We start from the raw sequence: 21009 nt of genomic DNA on the forward strand, positions 1-21009 counted from the left end.
TGGAAGAGTGGATCTCTAAGCTAGAGGCTTATTTTCACATCTACCCCATGCACCGATGAGGTCAAGATCCTTTTAACCTCTCTTCATTTAGAGGGATTTGCCCCCATATGTGGTGGCATTACATACTAAGGGAAAATCAACAATTTCATGATTGGGATGACTTTCAGATGCATATGGTGCAAGTACCCATGCTAAAAATATTGATTATGAGAAGGACCTTGAAAATGACCAGTTCTTTGACTCTCCGAGAGGATTTCCCTTTGACCTTGGTGGTTGTCTTTCTCATGAGATGGATGGGACTAATCATATGACTCTCATATGACACCCCCACATGCTACTACTTCCATTTGCTCCATATCTATGGATGTATGGAAAAGCTCTAGAAGACCAAGTACACTATGCATACAAGGAAACATAATTGGGAAGCATGTACTTATTCTTGTTGATAGTGGCATCACACATAGCTTTGTAAATAAATCAGTCCTTGACCATTTGAGATGCTTTCCTGCAAGATTTCAATAGCCCCTTAAGGTGTAGGTGGCTAATGGCAATGAGGAAATCAACACTCACATATGTTCTAAGGTACCACTCAGCTTGGCTACAAATTATCAAGCAATTATGGACTCGATCACACTTGATATGGGACCCATTGATGTTGTATTGGGATGCAACTAGCTAAAATATTTGGGAAAAATTACCATGGATTTCTCTCAGCTATACATGGAATTTGTAATGCATGGATAGCTTATACACTTAGAGGGGATCAAGGATAATGCAGATTTTTAGCTGATTATAGCAAAGCAACTGAAATCAAAGTTTAAGAGAAGCTCACAAATCTAAGTCTTGCATTTAAACAAGGATGTTTCAGATTAGTCCACTAATTTGTAACGTGTCCACTAGAATCCTCTAGGACACGTCTTGGCAGTCCATCGGAAAGACTGTCTAGAGAACTCCACCCGGCACTCCCATGGAATGTTACGGGTTTTGCAATCCAGGTCTCCCCGCGTCTGCCACGTAGCGGAAGTGTCCTGGCCGTTTCCCACCTAGGATCGACCAGAATTAAGGTTTTTCCTATTTGGTCGTTAACTAGCTGCAACTAGCGTCAGACCCGAGCGAACTACTTTATGCAGAAACGCCAGGTCCGAAGCGGATTCATACTGCACTTGGTTCAAGGAGAATGGGAAACGAGAGGGATGCAAGGCTCGACCTCTCTGCCATAAGGCATAGTCCCATTCCATTCCCCTAAAACAGCGTGAATCGGGTAATAGGTAATTCTAAGTCATCGTTCTCGTTATTTGTTTTGGCGATGATGATCATCCCTCTGTTCGTCGAAGATTTTGAGAAAAGTTCCCGGCTAACCGGGACCACCCATCCATAGGACGGACCCATGGTCCATCCTCCGCACTTTCCTCGGTTTGTTTTAGTTATGTAATTACCTACCACATTAATTTGACATATAACAAACAGCTTCTTTGATTAGCCCTGTTAAGCACTGGTTCCTTCACGTAATCTTATCACAGGACATAAAGAAAATAATGTCAAACAACTTCTTTATTATCATTTTATCCTTTTATCTTTGAAATACAAGGAGTTCCGCCCGTAGGCTTGTCTATATTCCGCCCGAAGGCTATCCAGTAATCCGCTAGGGATCACTATTCCAAGCTTCTGCCCGTAGACTAGTATGCGGGCCTCGAGATCCAATCCCGAGTCACATTAGCCTCTTGTGCAGGACCTGGAAGGCGAGGGATTTACGGCCAGAGCCCCCCTGGCACCCAAGCGTCCTCCTGCTCCAAGTAGAGCTCAACGGAAAGACCTCTCGCGGCGGGTTCGGTCCACGTTCCCGGCGCGGTCAACAACCCCCTTGGTTAGGGTCAGGCAGGCAGTCGGGGGTAAGTGAGCTGCCACTCCCTTCAGGCCTTCAACCTGAAGCATTTATATATCTTTCATCCTTTAGTTCCTTGAACAAACAATGCAAACAGTGCTTCCTAAATTGTTACAAGCACAATCAATTCCCGTGGACGTTTAGCTGGCAAACTGTTAAGGAGTGACTCCTTCTCTCCGAAGACCCTCTCTTGGCGTTTCAAATCCGCATATGCCTTTTGTCTGTCTTTGGCTGCTTGTATGTCTTGTCTTATTGACCTTATTTGGTCATCCATGTCCTCCAACATTTGTCTTGAAGCTTCCACCCTTAGGGTAGGATCAGAAAAGTTTAGGGGACTTCGACAATCATGGCCATACAATGCCTGAAAAGGGGTCATTTGAATGCTCTGCTGGTAAGAAGCATTGTAGGCAAATTCTACTAACGGCAAGAACTGAATCCATCTTTTCGGCTCTTGACAGCAGTAAGCCCTAAGCATATCCTCAATGATTTGATTTACTCGCTCTGTTTGTCCATCCGTTTGGGGATGGTAGGCAGTGCTAAAACAGAGTTGAGTTCCAATAGCTTCAAAGATAGCTCTCCAGAAGTGTGAAGTGAAGAGAGAGTCTCGATCGCTAACGATCCTTCTAGGTAGCCCATGTAGCTTGAATATTTCTTTGATAAACACTCTTGCGATGTCGGAGGCTTTATAGTTTGTCTTTACTGGAATCAAGTGTGCAACCTTGGTAAGCATGTCAACTACAACCATAATGGAGTTGTATCCTCCTTGGACTTGGGGTAAGCCCACCACAAAATCCATACTGATGAATTCCCATTTCATTTGGGGAATGTCGAGTGGTTGCAATTTCCCTGGCATCATGACATGTTCAGCCTTGATACGTTGGCAAGACAAACATTCAGTGACATATTTGAGAACGTCACCTTTGAGCCTCTCCCAATGATAGCTCTTCCTAACTGCATTAAGAGTTTTTGCATAGCCAGGATGTCCTGCGAAAGGGGAGTCATGAGCTTCCCATAATATCTTTTGCTTAAGTGACTGGCTTGTTGGTATACATAACCTTGTTCTGTAGTAAATAAGTCCATTGTCAATAGAAAATTCATGATACTTGGCCTGTAACTTCAGATTCTGATCCTTGGTAGATATTTCTTTTATCATTGCTTGGTAGGCTAAGTCATGGCATGCTTCCTCTTTAGCTAGTTCAATTATAGGGTTGCTTGGCATAGATACCTTTGTAGCCAGAGATCTGGCCGTTGATGGATTCTACAAGATTAGGGAGTTTAGGAATGCCTTGCGACTGAGTGCATCGGCAACTACATTCTCTTTCCCTGGACGATACTTGATTTCAAAATCATACTCCTCCAATACTTCAATCCATCTACGTTGCCTCATGTTGAGCTCGTTCTGGGTAAAAATCCATTTGAGACTCTTATGATCGGTTACTAGAGTAAACTTGTTACCCAACAGGTAGTGTCTCCAAAGCTTTAGAGCATGGATGACAGCTAATAACTCCAGATCATGCGTGGCATAATTCCTTTCATGACTCTTCAATTTCCTTGAAGAATATGCTACTGGATGACCTTCCTGCATAAGAACACACCCCAAGGCAAGAATGCTGGCATCAGTTACTACCTCAAACTCCTTATTGAGGTCGGGAAGTTTCAGAATAGGTGCTGATACCAAACATTGCTTCAATTGGTCGAAGCTATTTTGCTCGGGAGTTGACCATGTAATAGAAGTCTGCTTCTTTAATAAGTCGGTAAGAGGTGCTGCAATCAAAGCATAGTTTTTTATAAAGACCCTATACCATCCTGTCAAGCCAAGAAAACTGCGTATTTCTTTGACGGATACTGGTACTGGCCATTCAAGCACATCTCTGACTTTGGCTGGATCTACTGATATTCCTTCTGATGATACTATGAATCCTAGATATTCAATCTGACGTTTGAAGAATGCACACTTCTTCATTTTTGCATACAGCTTATGAGACCTCATTGTCTCAAGGACAATCCGAAGTTGAGATTCATGATCTTCTTCCTGTTTAGAATAGACTAAAGTATCATCGAAGAAGACAAGCACGAAATCATCAAGATATGGTCTAAAAATATCCTGCATTAATCTATTGAAGGTGGCAGGTGCATTTGTAAGCCCGAATGACATAACCAAGAATTCAAAGTGCCCATATCTTGTATTGAAGGCCGTTTTTGGAATATCTTCGTCCTTGATCCTGATTTGATAGTAACCTGACCTGAGATCAATTTTGGAGAAGATCTTTGCACCTTGAAGGCGGTCGAGAAGCTCATCTATTCTAGGAATAGGATACTTGTTCTTGACTGTTGATTGATTCAACCCACGGTAATCAATACATAGTCGAAGTGTCCCATCTTTCTTTTTCTGGAATAGAACTGGAGCTCCCCTTGGTGAGTTGCTAGGCCGGATGTAGCCTTGGTTTAACAGTTGCTTGATTTGTTCCTTCAACTCAATAGCTTCCGGAATGGACATTCTATAAGGTCTCTTTGCAATTGGCGCAGCTCCAGGTAATAGCCTTATTTCATGATCAACTTCTCTTGGAGGTGGAAGTTCAGTTAATTCCTCAGGGAATACGTCAGCGTATTCTTTTAGCCAAGAGGGTCCCTCATGAGACTCTTGCTTTTGATCTAACTTGTTGAGTTTGATCAAGTAAACAGGTAATCCTTTCCTAACCCCTTTTATGATCCGCGATACTTTGGCTAACTGGATCCTTGGCACTCCTGCCTCACCTTGAGTTGTAACAAACTCTCTTCCAGAGTTTCGAAAGGAAACTTGACCCTTTCCACAGTGGATATGAGCGTCATTAGGCTTAAGCCAATCCATCCCGAGTAGGCACTCATGGATACCTAAGTTCATGACTCTGAATTTGACTGAGGTTTTCTTTCCTCCCAGATAGAACTCCTCCTTAGCAGTTTGCCTGGTACAAGTTACCTCACGACCGTTTGCCAATTCCACAAGTAGGGTAGGTGCTTCTACTGTGGCTATTCCTAATCTCTTAGCACACGCTGGATAGATAAAAGAATGTGTACTGCCACAATCAATCAAGGTTTTGAAACCTTTACCTTGATAGTCCGACGGTGTTTGAATTACCGAGAACTGGCGATTCGGCCCCTTCTTGTGTAAAGCGGCATGGACCGTCGCTCTTTCGAATTCCGCTTCCATAGTCGGATCTTCCCCTTCTTCTGCATCACATCTTTGCCTATTGATAATGCAGGCAGCTCTTCCTCTTCCACGGGTGGCGGCTCCCTGACCGCGGCCTGCACCTTGACGGTATCCCTCGCTGAGCTTGGGACATTGCCTTTTGAAGTGACCGAGTTCATTGCAGTGGAAACATCGGAGGTTTCGGCCATTACTGTGAGTAGGAACAAAGTTGTTGACGTTATTTGTCCTTGCTTTCTTCCTTTGTCCCTGATTGTGGCCTTGAACTCTCTTAACTTGGGGTCTGAATGCTCCTCTGTTCGAGTCGCTATAAGACCAATTCTTAATACCCCTTGGTTTAGCTTGCACTTCCTGAATTATAGGTGCTGCTCGAATGAGTGCATCCTGAAGATCTGATGGTCGCATAGATTCGAGACGAGTATTTACAGGTGGATTTAAGCCTGCGCAAAATTTGGACACCTACTGTGTCGTGTCCATTTGAGGCGCATACTTTAACAGTGAGACAAACTTAGAGTAGTATGCGTCAAGGGTGAGTCCTAATTGTTTTAGCTCATAGAACTCATTCATTTTCTGTGTACGATATGCAGGTGGCAAATATCTGCCTTGCACGGCTTGCTTTAACTTCTCCCAGGTAACGGACCCCTCTGAAATCCCTTGATCCCTGCACCATTGTTTCCACCAAAGTCTAGCTTCACCGGTGAGTTTTAATTTGGCGAGCATGGCCTGATTGGTAGGTGCAGTACCAACTGCTTCGAAGTAGTCCTCCATAGATTCAATCCAAATCTCAGCATCCGACTGGACGAATCTGCCTCTCCCGGGAGGGGCAATTTGAATAATTCAAGGAAATTTTTTTTTATTTTTACCCCTTTTTCCCCATCCGATGCACGACTGGAGAAAAGGGAGTGTGGGAGAGATGGACTTGGGGGAGTCGTGGACTCCATGGAGAAGGGGGAACCCATGCAAGGGCCACGTGGGGGAGCCCTTCTCTCCCCCCCCCCCCTTGCCTATATATACCCCCTCTGAAGGGAGGAGATGGGGGATTCTGCTGGCCACGCCATTGTTGGAGAAGGGAGGAAGACGAGGCCGCTGCCATCGCCATAAGCCTGTGGCTGCGTGGGAAGAGGAGGGAGGTCGCCGTACTGAAGGAGGATCAGAAAAAAAAGAGAGGAGACGTGGCTGCCGCCATCGCCATAGACCAGGGCGGTGTGGGAATAGAGGGGGGGAAGTCGCTGGCCGCTGGGGAGCCGCCGACAGGCCGCCGCCATCCTCGCCTTGTTCACGACCCCTTCCCAATCATTGGTACCCCCCCCTGACATGGCCGCTGCTGCCCAGAAGCTTCTTAGAAGCTTCTTTAAGAAGCTTCTAAGGGGGCTTCCCTAAGCCCCCTTCCCACCAGAACCCCATAAGTCCATTCCTACCCCCCCCCCCCCCCCCGGGACTTTGAAGAGAAGAAGAAGAAGCTATAAAGCCCTCCCGCAAGACCCATCATAAGAGGCTTTCCGCAAATAGGCTTCAAAGCCCACAAGCCATTCGTGAACCCAAATACCTAGCTTCCCCTTAACTTGGCAAATTTTCCCTAATGAGGATAGAGCAAGAGGATGACTACCCTTTCCCCTTGCAAGTTAAACTTGCACAAGAACTTGCCAACCTTATTCCAAGGAATGGCAAAACTTCTTACGATCAATCCGCAAGGCTAAGTGACGTTGCAACTTATTGCACAAGTGTTGCCTCCATTCCAAGAGATCATTTCGCCTAATGAATGGCGTATTCAGGTCACGGAATTAACTTCAGACGAGAAGGAGGGTTTAGGGTGTCTTTTTACCCACCCCATCCTTAATTTCACTAAATCGACAATGTTTAGTCCTAGGGTTCCAACTCAATTCGAGTTTCATCATTTTGAACGCTTGGTCCTTAAGGTAGGAATCCTAGATTATTGTCTACATGAGCATCCAATTAGCTTAACATTTTGGGAATATGGTTAGGACTATTGGGTTTGAAGGTTTCGACATAGCGACAATTGGAAAACTTGGCCGAATCCTTAACGTGCTAATCCCTAGTTAGTGTTTGGGGTATCTATCGTATTGACTGAACCATACCCATACGAATCCTTTGAGGCTAGGTGATTTGGGTAATTCACTATGCTTGTCACGCGACAAGGATGAATCCTCCCCTAGAGATAATAAACTAGATCTAAAGAAGAAAAATGGTTTCGACTACCACAATACATGTAAACATGCGACTCACTCTATCTTTTATTGGTAAGTAAAAATACATGATAAGTTGGATACCAACTTTCTTAGGACCTACTAGGCCTTACTTCAAATAATCATATCTGCTACCTTGTTATCTTCACTTTAGAATCTCATGCTTGTTTAAATCCTACAACCTTTCCTAAAGGCAACACTTGATGAATGAATTTTTATGCACTATGAAAGTGCAACATGCAACCCTTACATAACTACAACGTAGTTAATTGAGATTACTGTAGAGTTAGTGTTGGTATATTCTTTCTTGCAAGCACATGCCACATGCCAATCCCTAGATTCAATTTTTGATACGCCATCATTACTTTTCGGATAACCTCCTACGGATGTTAACAACTTTTTCCCATGAACCATTACAATAAAGATTTTTCCTAAATTGCGACATAAGCTTATTCTTTCCATGTCTAGTCAAAATACACTTAATAACTTTAGCCTTATAATGATAGGCGGTAGGTGTTCTAGACTCTTTCTTTGAAATGCATGATAAGGCAACATATTACTAAGGTCGTAAGATGATAGACCACTCACGATCATCATATTGAAATTATTATTAACTCCATTTCATGTCACGAGATAATAGACAAATTTTCCTCAATTTCCTTTTTATTCGGCTTGATAAATTTGAACATGCATAGGTGCTTTCTATCCCGTGAGAGTTATCATACCTACTGCATTACTTTCGCGTAGAATCAAAATCATAAAAAAAACCTGGGTCTGTGGGCTCGGGGAGATATCCACTTGAATGCTTGGAGATGAACCTCTCGCAGGCGCACCTTGTGACTTTTTAGGGGCCATCGTAGGCGTGGTTTCGGCTTCTGGTTAGCCTTTGCGATCTATGAATTTACTTGCCTTGGTATGCAGCCTCCAGATCTTTGCCTTTTTCCCTCTTCCGCAAGCACCATTTATCCAAAGTCCCGCAAAGGAATCTCTTGCGCACGAGGGAAAAAGGCAAAGATCTGGAGGCTGCATACCAAGGCAAGTAAATTCATAGACCGCAAAGGCTAACCAGAAGCCGAAACCACGCCTACGATGGCCCCTAAAAAGTCACAAGGTGCGCCTGCGGGAGGTTCATCTCCAAGCATTCAAGTGGATATCTCCCCGAGCCCACAGACCCAGGTTTTTTTTATGATTTTGATTCTACGCGAAAGTAATGCAGTAGGTATGATAACTCTCACGGGATAGAAAGCACCTATGCATGTTCAAATTTATCAAGCCGAATAAAAAGGAAATTGAGGAAAATTTGTCTATTATCTCGTGACATGAAATGGAGTTAATAATAATTTCAATATGATGATCGTGAGTGGTCTATCATCTTACGACCTTAGTAATATGTTGCCTTATCATGCATTTCAAAGAAAGAGTCTAGAACACCTACCGCCTATCATTATAAGGCTAAAGTTATTAAGTGTATTTTGACTAGACATGGAAAGAATAAGCTTATGTCGCAATTTAGGAAAAATCTTTATTGTAATGGTTCATGGGAAAAAGTTGTTAACATCCGTAGGAGGTTATCCGAAAAGTAATGATGGCGTATCAAAAATTGAATCTAGGGATTGGCATGTGGCATGTGCTTGCAAGAAAGAATATACCAACACTAACTCTACAGTAATCTCAATTAACTACGTTGTAGTTATGTAAGGGTTGTATGTTGCACTTTCATAGTGCATAAAAATTCATTCATCAAGTGTTGCCTTTAGGAAAGGTTGTAGGATTTAAACAAGCATGAGATTCTAAAGTGAAGATAACAAGGTAGCAGATATGATTATTTGAAGTAAGGCCTAGTAGGTCCTAAGAAAGTTGGTATCCAACTTATCATGTATTTTTACTTACCAATAAAAGATAGAGTGAGTCACATGTTTACATGTATTGTGGTAGTCGAAACCATTTTTCTTCTTTAGATCTAGTTTATTATCTCTAGGGGAGGATTCATCCTTGTCGCGTGACAAGCATAGTGAATTACCCAAATCACCTAGCCTCAAAGGATTCGTATGGGTATGGTTCAGTCAATACGATAGATACCCCAAACACTAACTAGGGATTAGCACGTTAAGGATTCGACCAAGTTTTCCAATTGTCGCTATGTCGAAACCTTCAAACCCAATAGTCCTAACCATATTCCCAAAATGTTAAGCTAATTGGATGCTCATGTAGACAATAATCTAGGATTCCTACCTTAAGGACCAAGCATTCAAAATGATGAAACTCGAATTGAGTTGGAACCCTAGGACTAAACATTGTCGATTTAGTGAAATTAAGGATGGGGTGGGTAAAAAGACACCCTAAACCCTCCTTCTCGTCTGAAGTTAATTCCGTGACCTGAATACGCCATTCATTAGGCGAAATGATCTCTTGGAATGGAGGCAACACTTGTGCAATAAATTGCAACGTCACTTAGCCTTGCAGATTGATCGTAAGAAGTTTTGCCATTCCTTGGAATAAGGTTGGCAAGTTCTTGTGCAAGTTTAACTTGCAAGGGGAAAGGGTAGTCATCCTCTTGCTCTATCCTCATTAGGGAAAATTTGCCAAGTTCAGGGGAAGCTAGGTATTTGGGTTCACGAATGGCTTGTGGGCTTTGAAGCCTATTTGCGGAAAGCCTCTTACGATGGGTCTTGCGGGAGGGCTTTATAGCTTCTTCTTCTTCTCTTCAAAGTCCCGGGGGGGGGGGGGGGGGGGGGGTAGGAATGGACTTATGGGGTTCTGGTGGGAAGGGGGCTTAGGGAAGCCCCCTTAGAAGCTTCTTAAAGAAGCTTCTGGGCAGCAGCGGCCACGTCAGGGGGGGTACCAATGATTGGGAAGGGGTCGTGAACAAGGCGAGGATGGCGGCGGCCTGTCGGCGGCTCCCCAGCGGCCAGCGACTTCCCCCCCCTCTATTCCCACGCCGCCCTGGTCTATGGCGATGGCGGCAGCCACGTCTCCTCTCTTTTTTTTTCTGATCCTCCTTCAGCACGGCGACCTCCCTCCTCTTCCCACGCAGCCATAGGCTTATGGCGATGGCAGCGGCCTCGTCTTCCTCCCTTCTCCAACAATGGCGTGGCCAGCAGAATCCCCCATCTCCTCCCTTCAGAGGGGGTATATATAGGCAAGGGGGGGGGAGAGAAGGGCTCCCCCACGTGGCCCTTGCATGGGTTCCCCCTTCTCCATGGAGTCCACAACTCCCCCAAGTCCATCTCTCCCACACTCCCTTTTCTCCAGTCGTGCATCGGCTGGGGAAAAAGGGGTAAAAATAAAAAAAATTTGCCTTGAATTATTCAAATTGCCCCTCCCAAGAGGGTGTTTTTGTGAGACTTGCGGTTTTGAACTTTCGGTTTTGATTTACCAATGCGGAGGACCCCATTTCTCGCGTGCGGGTCACACATTACACTGCCAATAATTTCAATGCAAGAGATAACCTTTGCACAAGGTTTACGCCGTGTGCGGGACGTCAATATTCACGGGTGGGAATATTACATAATTTGACCAGGGATGCAACCTGGAGAGATCTTTTGGATAAATATAAGGACCTCTTTCAACGATTCTTTCAGCCATCTATAGCTCTCCCACCAAAAAGGCAAGTGGATCATCCTATTGACTTGGAACCCCACTCGAAACCAATCAATAAGCTGCCTTATAGGCTCTCTAAGTGTGAGTGCGAGAAAGTTTCCAAGCAAGTTAAAGAGCTCATTGAGATGGGGTTTCAAGCCTAGCTCTTCCCCCTATGCATATCCTGTCTTGTTGGTAAAGAAGAAGGATGGCTCATTTAGGATGTCTATCGATTACCGTGACCTTAAAAAGATTACAATCAAGAATAGGTATCCCATACCTAGAATTGACAACTTATTGGATGAGCTCAAGGGCACTTGCTACTTTATTAAGATAGACATGAGGTCTGGCTATCATCAGATACTCATGACAAGTGATGAAAGCAAAACAACATTCAAGACTAGCGGGGAAGGGCACGAAGTGAGCTTTTTGAGTGAGCATTTAAGCGAGCTTTTCTTGACAACCTCCATTTCTTATTCCGCAAATTCCACTTATTCCTCCTATTCTCTTATACACATATCAAGCACCACTACCACCCCTACCGCCACCACCATCTCCACCACCATTGCCACCACCACCTCTACCGTCGCCTCCACCGCCACTGTCATTACCACCTCCACCGCTTCCACCACTACCATTCCCTCCCATGTTTCTCCCCCCATGTTAATTAAGGTCTCTCTCTCTCTCTCTCTCTCTCTCTCTCTATCCCCCATCTTCCACCAATTATTCTCTTTCTATTTTCTCTCCTCTCCATCTCCCTCTCTCTCACTCTCTCACTCACACACACACACACTCTCTCTCTCTCTTTATTGGCAACTTCTTGTTTCTCCCTCTCTTACACTCACCTTCTCTCTTGCTTGTGCTCTCTCTCCTTGTGTTGCTCACAAATACATATACACCCACTCTCTCTCTATCCCTCTTTCCAACTCCTCTCTTTCTCCCTCTCTTACACACACACACACACACACACTCTCTCTCTCTCTCTCTCTCTCTCTCTCTCTCTCTCTCTCTCTCTCAATTAGCAACTTTTCACTTTCTCCCTCTACTACACTCACCCTCTCTCTCTCTCTCTCTCTCTCTCGTGCACTCACAAAGACACACACACACACACTCTCTCTCTCTCTCTCTCTCTCTCTCTCTCTCTCTCTCTCTCTCTCTCTCTCTCTCTCTCTCGTGCGCTCACAAAGACACACACACACACACTCTCTCTCTCTCTCTCTCAAATAGCAACCTCTCTCTCTCCCCCTCTCTCACATACACACACACTCTCTCTCTAAATTAGCAACTTCTCTCTCTCTCTCTCTCTCTCTCTCCCCCTCTTAATTTTGCAAGGTCATCCATCTGTTTTTCACAACCCTCTTATTATTACAAGGGTCAAGGTTTTGCATGAGGTAAATTATCTTAAACACTTTTAGATGTTAATATCAGGATGAAAAGAATATCACATTGTTATCCCACATGCATATATACATTCACATATCTATCACTTTTATGTGTATGATTTGTTATTATATCCTAATATATCACTTCCATTGTTGTGCACACATTAAAAAAACTACATTGCACATGTTTTTGCTACTTTCAATCGAGCATTATTGTGTGGACTTACTACAAGAGGATAGGGTATCAAATAGTTTGTTACACTCACTGCAGTAACATGCAATATTTATTAGTTTTCACTTTATTCGAATAGTTAATATCGAGACAAAAATATTACCTCATTGTTACTCAATACACTGCACACATATACATTCACATGCATTCATGTTTCTACACTCCACCCTTCCTTAGATATTTTGTATATGCTCTATTTACACATCTTGTAGTATTGCAATTGAGAGAATGCCTATACAGAATCTCCTTCACTTGCACATTCCTCTCTCTTTCTCCTCCTCCCACTCATCCTCATTTTATTGCACTTGTAGATAAAAAGAATCTAATAATTTTGAAAGTACATATTCATCATGCATATCAAATATCAATCAAGTTTCATTGCTGGGGGGGTGGAATTGGTGATAAATTCCATCCCCAATCCATGCATGGCACTATCTTCAGGGAGATGAACCACCATGATATCACATGTTGTGTTTGTGGTTTTTTCATCAGTAGAGTCTTATGAACAAGATCATGCATCCCTTCCTTTTTCAAATTGTGCTTGTCTTTTTTGATGATATACTCATCTACAGTAAGACATTGAGAGAGCACCTACACAGCATGTACGACATATATTTCATGTCTTACGGGAACATAGATTGTTTGCCAAGGAAAGCAAATGTATTTCATGCAGATTAAGGTTGAGTATTTGGGCCACATTGTGAGTGAAAAAGGGATCCAAGTTGACCCAAAGAAGGTGCAATGTGTTCAAGATTGGCCCACACCCTCTAATACTACCTCTTTACATGGCCTTCTTGGTCTCTTCTCCTTTTATTAAAGGTTTATTCACCATTATACTACCATTGTAGCACCATTATGCTACTTCCAACAGTTGAAAGAATTGCTTACTTTATTCTCCATTCTCGTGTGACTTGACTTTGTAAAAGAAATCACTATATAGTGTGATGCTAGTGAGGGGACATTGGGGGTGTTTTGCTGCAAGAACATGGTGTTATAGCCTTAGAGAGCCACAAATTGGATGAAAAAGAGAGGCAGCTGCATGTTTATTGATCAAGAGATTTTGGCAATCATTCATGCTATTAAAAAGTGGCACCACTATCTATATGGCAATAGGTTTAAGGTGAAAAGTGACCATTGGATGCTCAAAATTCCCCACACCTCCTCTTTCACATAGTGGATTCTAGAAGAGATGCATTCTTTGTCGATTGTTGGTCACCTCGGGGTGTTTAAAACCTATGATTGCATCTAAAAGAGCTATCCTTGGAGAGGCTTATGGAAATATGTTAAGGATTTTGTGTCTTGATGTGTGCCTTGTCAGTAGAATAAGGACATCAACCTTAACCTGGGTGGATTATTGCAACCATTGCCCATGCTCGAAGGCAAGTGGATGCACATTACAATGGATTTTATCACCAGTCTGCCCATGACCAAGAAGGGGTGGAACAACTTTTATATGGTAGTTGGTAAGCTCACTAAAGCAACCCATTTTATCCCCAGCAAGTCATAATTTACAACATCTCAAGTGGCTAGTCAGTTTATGGAGTATGTATTCAAGTTGCATGGGTTACCACATGCCATAGTGCATGACAAGACACCAAATTCATGAGCCATTTTTGGCCAACACAGTTTTTAGCTCCATGGGAATGAAATTGGCTCCATCCTATAGCTTATCATCCCTAGATTGATGGTCAAACAAAGCAGGTCAACAAGTGGCTTGAAACCTACTTGAGATATTTTTGTCATGATGTCCAACATGTCTGGGATTCATGGCTGCACTTGGCTGAGTTTACTTATAACAACTTTGATCATTCTAGCATTGGAGTGTCCCCCTTTGAGGCCTCATATGGCTATCAACAGGTGCCTCTCCCTACAGTCATCTTTAGTAATAAAAAGCTCAACCCACATGGAAAAGAGGATTTAGACCGCACAAAAGGCCTGAGACCAAGTCAAAATATGCTACACTCAAGAATGGCTCATGCAATAAGTTGGCACACCACTATTATACGGGCCATATAAGATAGTCATGAAAGTGGGCAACTTAGCTTATCGCCTCCAACTTCCCCGCTCCACTAAGATCCATGATGTCTTTCACGTGAGCTAGCTGAAACCATTCATTGGGACCCCAAAAGATTATGTGGAGGAGTTTCCCCTTACGAATGAAGAGGGTCTTATTCAATACATTCTTGAAGCAATTGTTGGACAGAGAAAAAAGTAGCTTCTCACCCGATCAATTAGAGAATACTTGATCAAATGGAAAGGCCTACCTCTATGTTAACCCCAAGTCAAGAAGGTGAAAAAATGAATGAAAAAGTGGAAAAATGATGGAAAAAGAGCAAAGACATGCAGGCGGCCTCTAAAGCTAAGCTGGGGCCAAAAGCGTAATTTTAAATAAACGACACCTCAAAAAACTCCAAAAACTCGTGTAAAAGAGCGCCAGGATCCCTCCTATACCAAGTGTAAAATATTAGACAGGTGTGGACTAGAGGAATAAGGCTAGAAGAGGAAATAGAGAAAGGACCTTGCCACAATGGCTAGTTATGTAAAAAAGGGATGGGTGCCCATGGGATTTTAGGGCTTGTATATAAAGTTCAAAAAGTGAATGGAAGCTCATTCTTTGGTGTGTGGCTAACAAGAGTTCTCTTCTTCTTCTCTTCTTCTCTTCTTCTCTTCTCCTTGCTTGTGCGTGCTCTTGAGAGAGGGAGTGTGAGAGAGTGAGTGTGTGGGAGTGAGGGATCAAGAGGGTGAAGCTCTTCACCATCTCCTCTTCTCTTATTCTCTTCTCTTCTCTTCTCTTTTCTAACGCACGTGGCTATGGTGGATGGAGCTTGGAGATGAAGGAGGATTGAGGATGCTTGAGCTAGCATTTAGGATCGTGGAGCTACTGGTGTGTGCAAGAGAGGAGGTAACTCATATCAGCATCAAGGTAAGCTCACTACACTTGTAGGATTGACGGTGCGTCGGCTAGGTGAGAGATAGCCATTAGAGCTTGCTTGAAACGCTTGAAACAATAAGCGGTCCGTGGGTCTTGGCGGTTGAGCATGAGCTCCCTCTACATTTTTGGTTCTGTTTTCCGGGACAAACGGATTCAATCTTGAGTGCTTGCATGCCTCATATCAAGCATCAAAGTAAGGGATTCATCCCCGAAACGGAGCTTGAGATAGGTAGGAAGTTTGGATGTTTTGATCTTCGAAACAAGTAAGTATTTTGGGTTAGTTAGTTTGTTTGATGATTGGAAAACATGGAGGAATCATTTCAGTTTGTTGCTTTCGATTCTTGTTGCATTTAGCATAGGATAGGATTAGGAAATCGAATCGGGAAAGGGCAGGGTTTACCGTTGCAAAACAGGGCATAAATCATGCAAAAAATGGCAAAAAGCTTGCTTGAGATACTTAATGTCGGCAAGTGAGTGATAAGGAGCATCGAAACCTTACCCGGGAAGGGGTTGAAGAGCCAAGAGGCCAAGGGAGAGCTCATTTGCAACCATTGCAATGAGAGAGAGAGAGAGAGAGAGAGAGAGAGCAAAGACTCGATTTGATCTACTCATCGGAGAGCCTACTGCTCACCTCAGGTATACCAATCACTTCCCTTGGCACCCTAGTTAGGATCTGGAAGTTTGTGCTAGGGGTGGTTGTCTAAATCGTGAGATTTGATCGAAATCGTCATTGCACTGCATTCATCATGCCGCATTCAGCCCGTTCGACCAGGCCCGCGTCCCAGAATTGGCCCTCGACCCTTGCCATTTGGCCGACTCGGCTCGGAAACCCTAATTGGCCCTCGGCCCAAGATGCCCAAGACCCGATTCATCCCTCAGCTCGTCCAAGCGACCCCGTTCGAACGACAAGACTCGGCCCTCGGCCTGCAAAAAGTTCAGCCCTCAGAACAATGTGATTCGGCCCTCGGTCCATGTGTCTCGGCCCGTCCGAATCACCCACTCGGCCCCTGAAATTCGGACCAGTTGGGCTGAGTGTGAATTTGTATCAAATTTTTAAAAATTTGACCTGACCTGGCTAGAGCTCAGTAGCTCAAACTATCGCAAGTCTTCCTGACACTCAGAACTTGATTTTGGCGTATGGAATAGACAAAATCGTAAGGTGCAGCCACTTAGTAGCTTGAGTAGGCCTTCGCGAGACCTAGAGACCTAGAGGCAACCCGCTGAGCGATAAAACCTTGATTGGACCAAAAAATGAGCAAGGAAACGTAACAGAAAAACTCTAAACCCCATCAAGATGGCCAGATAATTGATCGACAAAGCCTATTAGGCCCAAAACAAAGCGAGAGTGCGTAAGAAGCTTAGAGATTGTTTGCCGCACTCACCTTGAATTTCCGCACTTGAAGTACACTTAAGGAAAAATGAAAGCCTGATTGAGCATAAGTGCACTAGAAAGAACACACACATTGAGTGGAGATAAATTGAGGATTGTATTTAATAAGTCAAGGAACTTAAATAAACCACTCAAGGAACCCACCAATAGGAGAGGACCCAAAGACGTAGACAAACCATCAACAAGTGAAGTAGGACCAAGCAAGCGGCGCCAATGAAGTGGATTTGACAAACCTACTCAACCTGATCGATAGTTTGGTGGAGCACTATGGCAGAAGAAAGCTCAGATCGTAGGTCTAATGAGGAACTCGACTTAGGCGTCTTCCCAGATGCTATTCAACAGCTGGTCTCAGTAGCTACGATGCGCACACCCGGTATGAGCACCGCGGCAGGATAGTAGATGCTATCATTGTAGACCTAGAAGAAGAGAAAAAGCTAGCCCACAAGGCATTGCAAAGCATAGTCAAATACAATAGAGACCAGTAAGCTAGCAGCCAAAGACAAAGCACGGAGTTGCGTGAGGTGCAACGGGTGCTGAACTTAGCCGGTAGAAACCGAACGGATCATGAGAGAGCCCTAGAAAGAGACTTAATGTTGAGCGAGCTTCTCATGAAGCGACTGCTAGACAACATCGCAACAGAGCAAAGTGCTGCAGCATTGGCGACATCACTGCTGGCAGGATTAGGAGCAACCAAAGGCTCTAAGAGTCAGTCTAAAATCCCAATAGTCGCAAAGCAGCTCGACAAATACCAACCCCATGACGATCCATACAGTGTCAAGATTGTGGGAGAGAAGGAAGGAGTCTCACTTGTAGCTTTCTTGCTTGCACAATGGGGGAATACACACAAAGATCGAGGCTGAAAACTGTTTTCCTCTTCTTAGTTGTGTAAGCCAAAAGAACTCAAGTACAAAAGAAATAGAAGAACCCTAGATATGGGTCTCAAACCAAACTCAACTAACTAAGGTGGCATACTAACTGAGCCACGAACTAGAGTAGATAAGGATAGCTATCATGTAGCTATTATTCAGGGGCGGTGTACCAACCGCATCTGCAACTGACAAGTCGGTGACATAAATACACAACGGTCACCTTGGCGTATCACGAGTGGAGCTCGATATCTCAACACTCCCCCTCGAGCTCAATCCCAATTCCTGCACACCAAGCAGGTCTCTGAACTTGCGCAGCTTCTCTGCGCCCAATGCCTTCGTGAATATGTCAGCTACCTGATCCTCTGTGCTGACATAAACTAGATCAATAAGACCTAGTAAAACCCTCTCCCGCACATAGTGATAATGCACCTCAATGTGCTTTGTTCTAGCATGATAGACTGGGTTATTTGCCAAGTGTATACTACTCATGTTGTCACAATAAATGACAACTGGCCCATCTGTAGACTGATGCATATCATAAAGTAGCGTATGCAACCAAGCTACCTCACATGCAGCCATTGCTGCACCCCTCTACTCAGCCTCTGTGCTCGACAAGGCAACTGTAGGTTGTTTCTTGCTGCTCCAAGTGACTGCAGCACTCCCAAAAGAGAACACATATCCACTGGTAGAACGTCTATCAGAAATGCTACCAGCCCAATCAACATCAATGTATCCATGCAACTGTATCTGAACCCCAGTCTCATAAAATAGTCCATACTGCAATGTGGACTTCACATACCTGAGTATGCGTCTAGCCGCATCCAAATGTGGTTTCCTTGGAGCCTGCATAAACTGACTTACCAATCCAACAGCATAGCTCAAATCTGGCCTGGTAATAGTCATATAAATCAAGCTTCCTACTATGCGTCTGTACATAGTAGGGTCTTCCAGAAGCTCACCTGCATCTGCGCTCAACTTCACATTCTGCTCCAAAGGAACTGAAATAGGCTTACAGCCTGTCATCCCATATTTTGACAGCATGTCCAATCCATATTGCCTCTGCAAGAGCTGTATCCCACTTGGTGATCTAATCACCTCAATGCCCAAGAAATAACGCAGCTCTCCCAAATCCTTCATCTCAAACTTCTGCTTCAATAGCATTTTCACATGAAGGATATCTTCATCACTGTCACCTGTCATAATCAAATCATCAACATAAATGACAAGTAGCATAATACCTTTCTCTGTTTTTCTCACATAAAGTGAGAAATCTGCCTTGGAAATCTGAAAGCCAATAGTGACAAGATACTGTCCTATCTTGTCAGACCATGCTCTAGGTGCTTGCTTCAAGCCATACAAAGCTTTCTTCAACCTGCAAACAAACTCAGGATGAACAGCATGCACATAACCTGGTGGCTGCTCCATATAGACCTCTTCTTGCAAATCACCATGCAAGAAGGCATTCTTTACATCCATCTAATGTAAAGACCATCCCTTTGATGCAGCCATAGCAATGACTGCTCTTACGGTTGCCATCCTTGCAACCGGACTGAATGTTTCTTCATAGTCAATGCCATATGTTTGTGCATACCCCTTGACTACTAATCTTGCCTTGTATCTGTTCACAGAACCATCTGCATTGTGCTTCACCTTATAAACCCACTTACAGCCAATTGCATGCTTATCTTTAGGCAAAGGTACCAATTCCCATGTAGCATTTGCTTCCAAGGCATCCATTTCTTCATCCATGGCTTTCTCCCATTTTTCTTTTCCCATGGCTTGCTCAAAAGAAGTGGGTTCTGGTTCCTGTATCACTTTGACCATATATGCATAGTGAATGGCTGTAAATCCATCATATTTCAGCCTATCCACAGGATACCTAGCTTTGGTAGACCTGCGCAAAGTAGGTTCACTCCCAGGTGCTCTCAAAACATCCCTGGTCTTCCTTACTCCAGGTGTAACAATAGAAGGAATACCCAACTCATCATCAATGCTCTGTTCTGAGCCACTGGATTCACCATCCACATAAGAGTGACCTGCATTCACATCAAACATGGGCTGATCAACCTTCTCTTTTCCTTTTCGTGATACCTGCATACCACTATCTGCATTGCTTTGAGAAGATTCTCCTGATCTCAATCTTCCTGTCCATGGCAAAGAATGTGAACCACTGCTAGAGGACGCTCCAGGTCCACTAATATTTTGTGACTGTTGCTGTGAATTCTATGTAGCTTTACCATTTTGTGCATCTACATCATCAATCACATTTATTGGTTTATACCAGCTACTCATCTCATCAAAACCAACATCTCTGCTCACTGTAAACTTACGAGTAGAAGGGTTATAGCATCTATACCCTTTTTGCTGCAGAGAGTAACCAATAAAGATGCACTTCTCAGCTTTTGGATCCAACTTGGATCTCAACTCATCTGGCACATGTACATAGGCAATGCAACCAAAAATTTTCAAATGAGAAATATCTGGTTTCCTACCAGTATACCTCTCCTCTGGAGTCATCCCATGTATTGCTGCAGTGGGAGTCCTGTTCATTATGTAGACTGCTGTAGCAACTGCTTCAGCCCAATAAAAATCTGGCAAGTCTTTTTCATTGAGCATGGCACGAGATACCTCTCCAATATGCATGTTTTTCCTTTCTGCAATTCCATTTTGTTGTGGGGTATGACTGCATGAATATTGTTGCTTTATGCCGTGCTCCTGCAAGAACCTTGCAAACTCGTTTGAGAGGTACTCTCCCCCTCCATCTGACCTTAGGCATTTTATCTGCAGGCCTGTTTCTTTTTCAACCATAGCTTTAAGAGTTTTGAAATGCCCAAAAACTTCACTTTTCTTTTTCATAAAATACACCCAAACTTTTCTGCTATAGTCATCAATAAAAGTGACAAAATAATGACAGCCTCCAAGAGATGCAGCTTTAGTAGTCCACACATCAGAGTGGATTAATTCCAATGGCTTCTCACTCTCTTGAACATGTCTAGGAAATGGTTTCCTTGCCTGTTTTCCAAACTGACAGGCTTCACATACCTTATGCATTTCTGCAACCTTGAATTTGGGCAATCCTGCAACAATATTTTGGGCCTGCATTGATTTAAGTCGCTGTACATTAACATGACCAATGCGTTTATGCCAGATATCAATATCTGCAACTACACCGGTCCCATGTGCAAACATTGATGCACTCAATTCAGACATGTCTGCATCCAATGTAAACATTCTGCCCTTCTTCTTTCCTTTTGCTATCAAGCAACCTTTATTTTTCATATCCTCAACAAAGCATCCATGAGGATTAAATCTGACCTGCAAGCCCTGCTCAACCATTTGACCAACAGAAACCAGA

This window comes from Lygodium microphyllum, chromosome 11, assembly GCF_053477565.2.
Source record: "Lygodium microphyllum isolate KBCC chromosome 11, Lygodium_microphyllum_v1.1.10, whole genome shotgun sequence".
Lineage (NCBI taxonomy): Eukaryota > Viridiplantae > Streptophyta > Polypodiopsida > Schizaeales > Lygodiaceae > Lygodium > Lygodium microphyllum.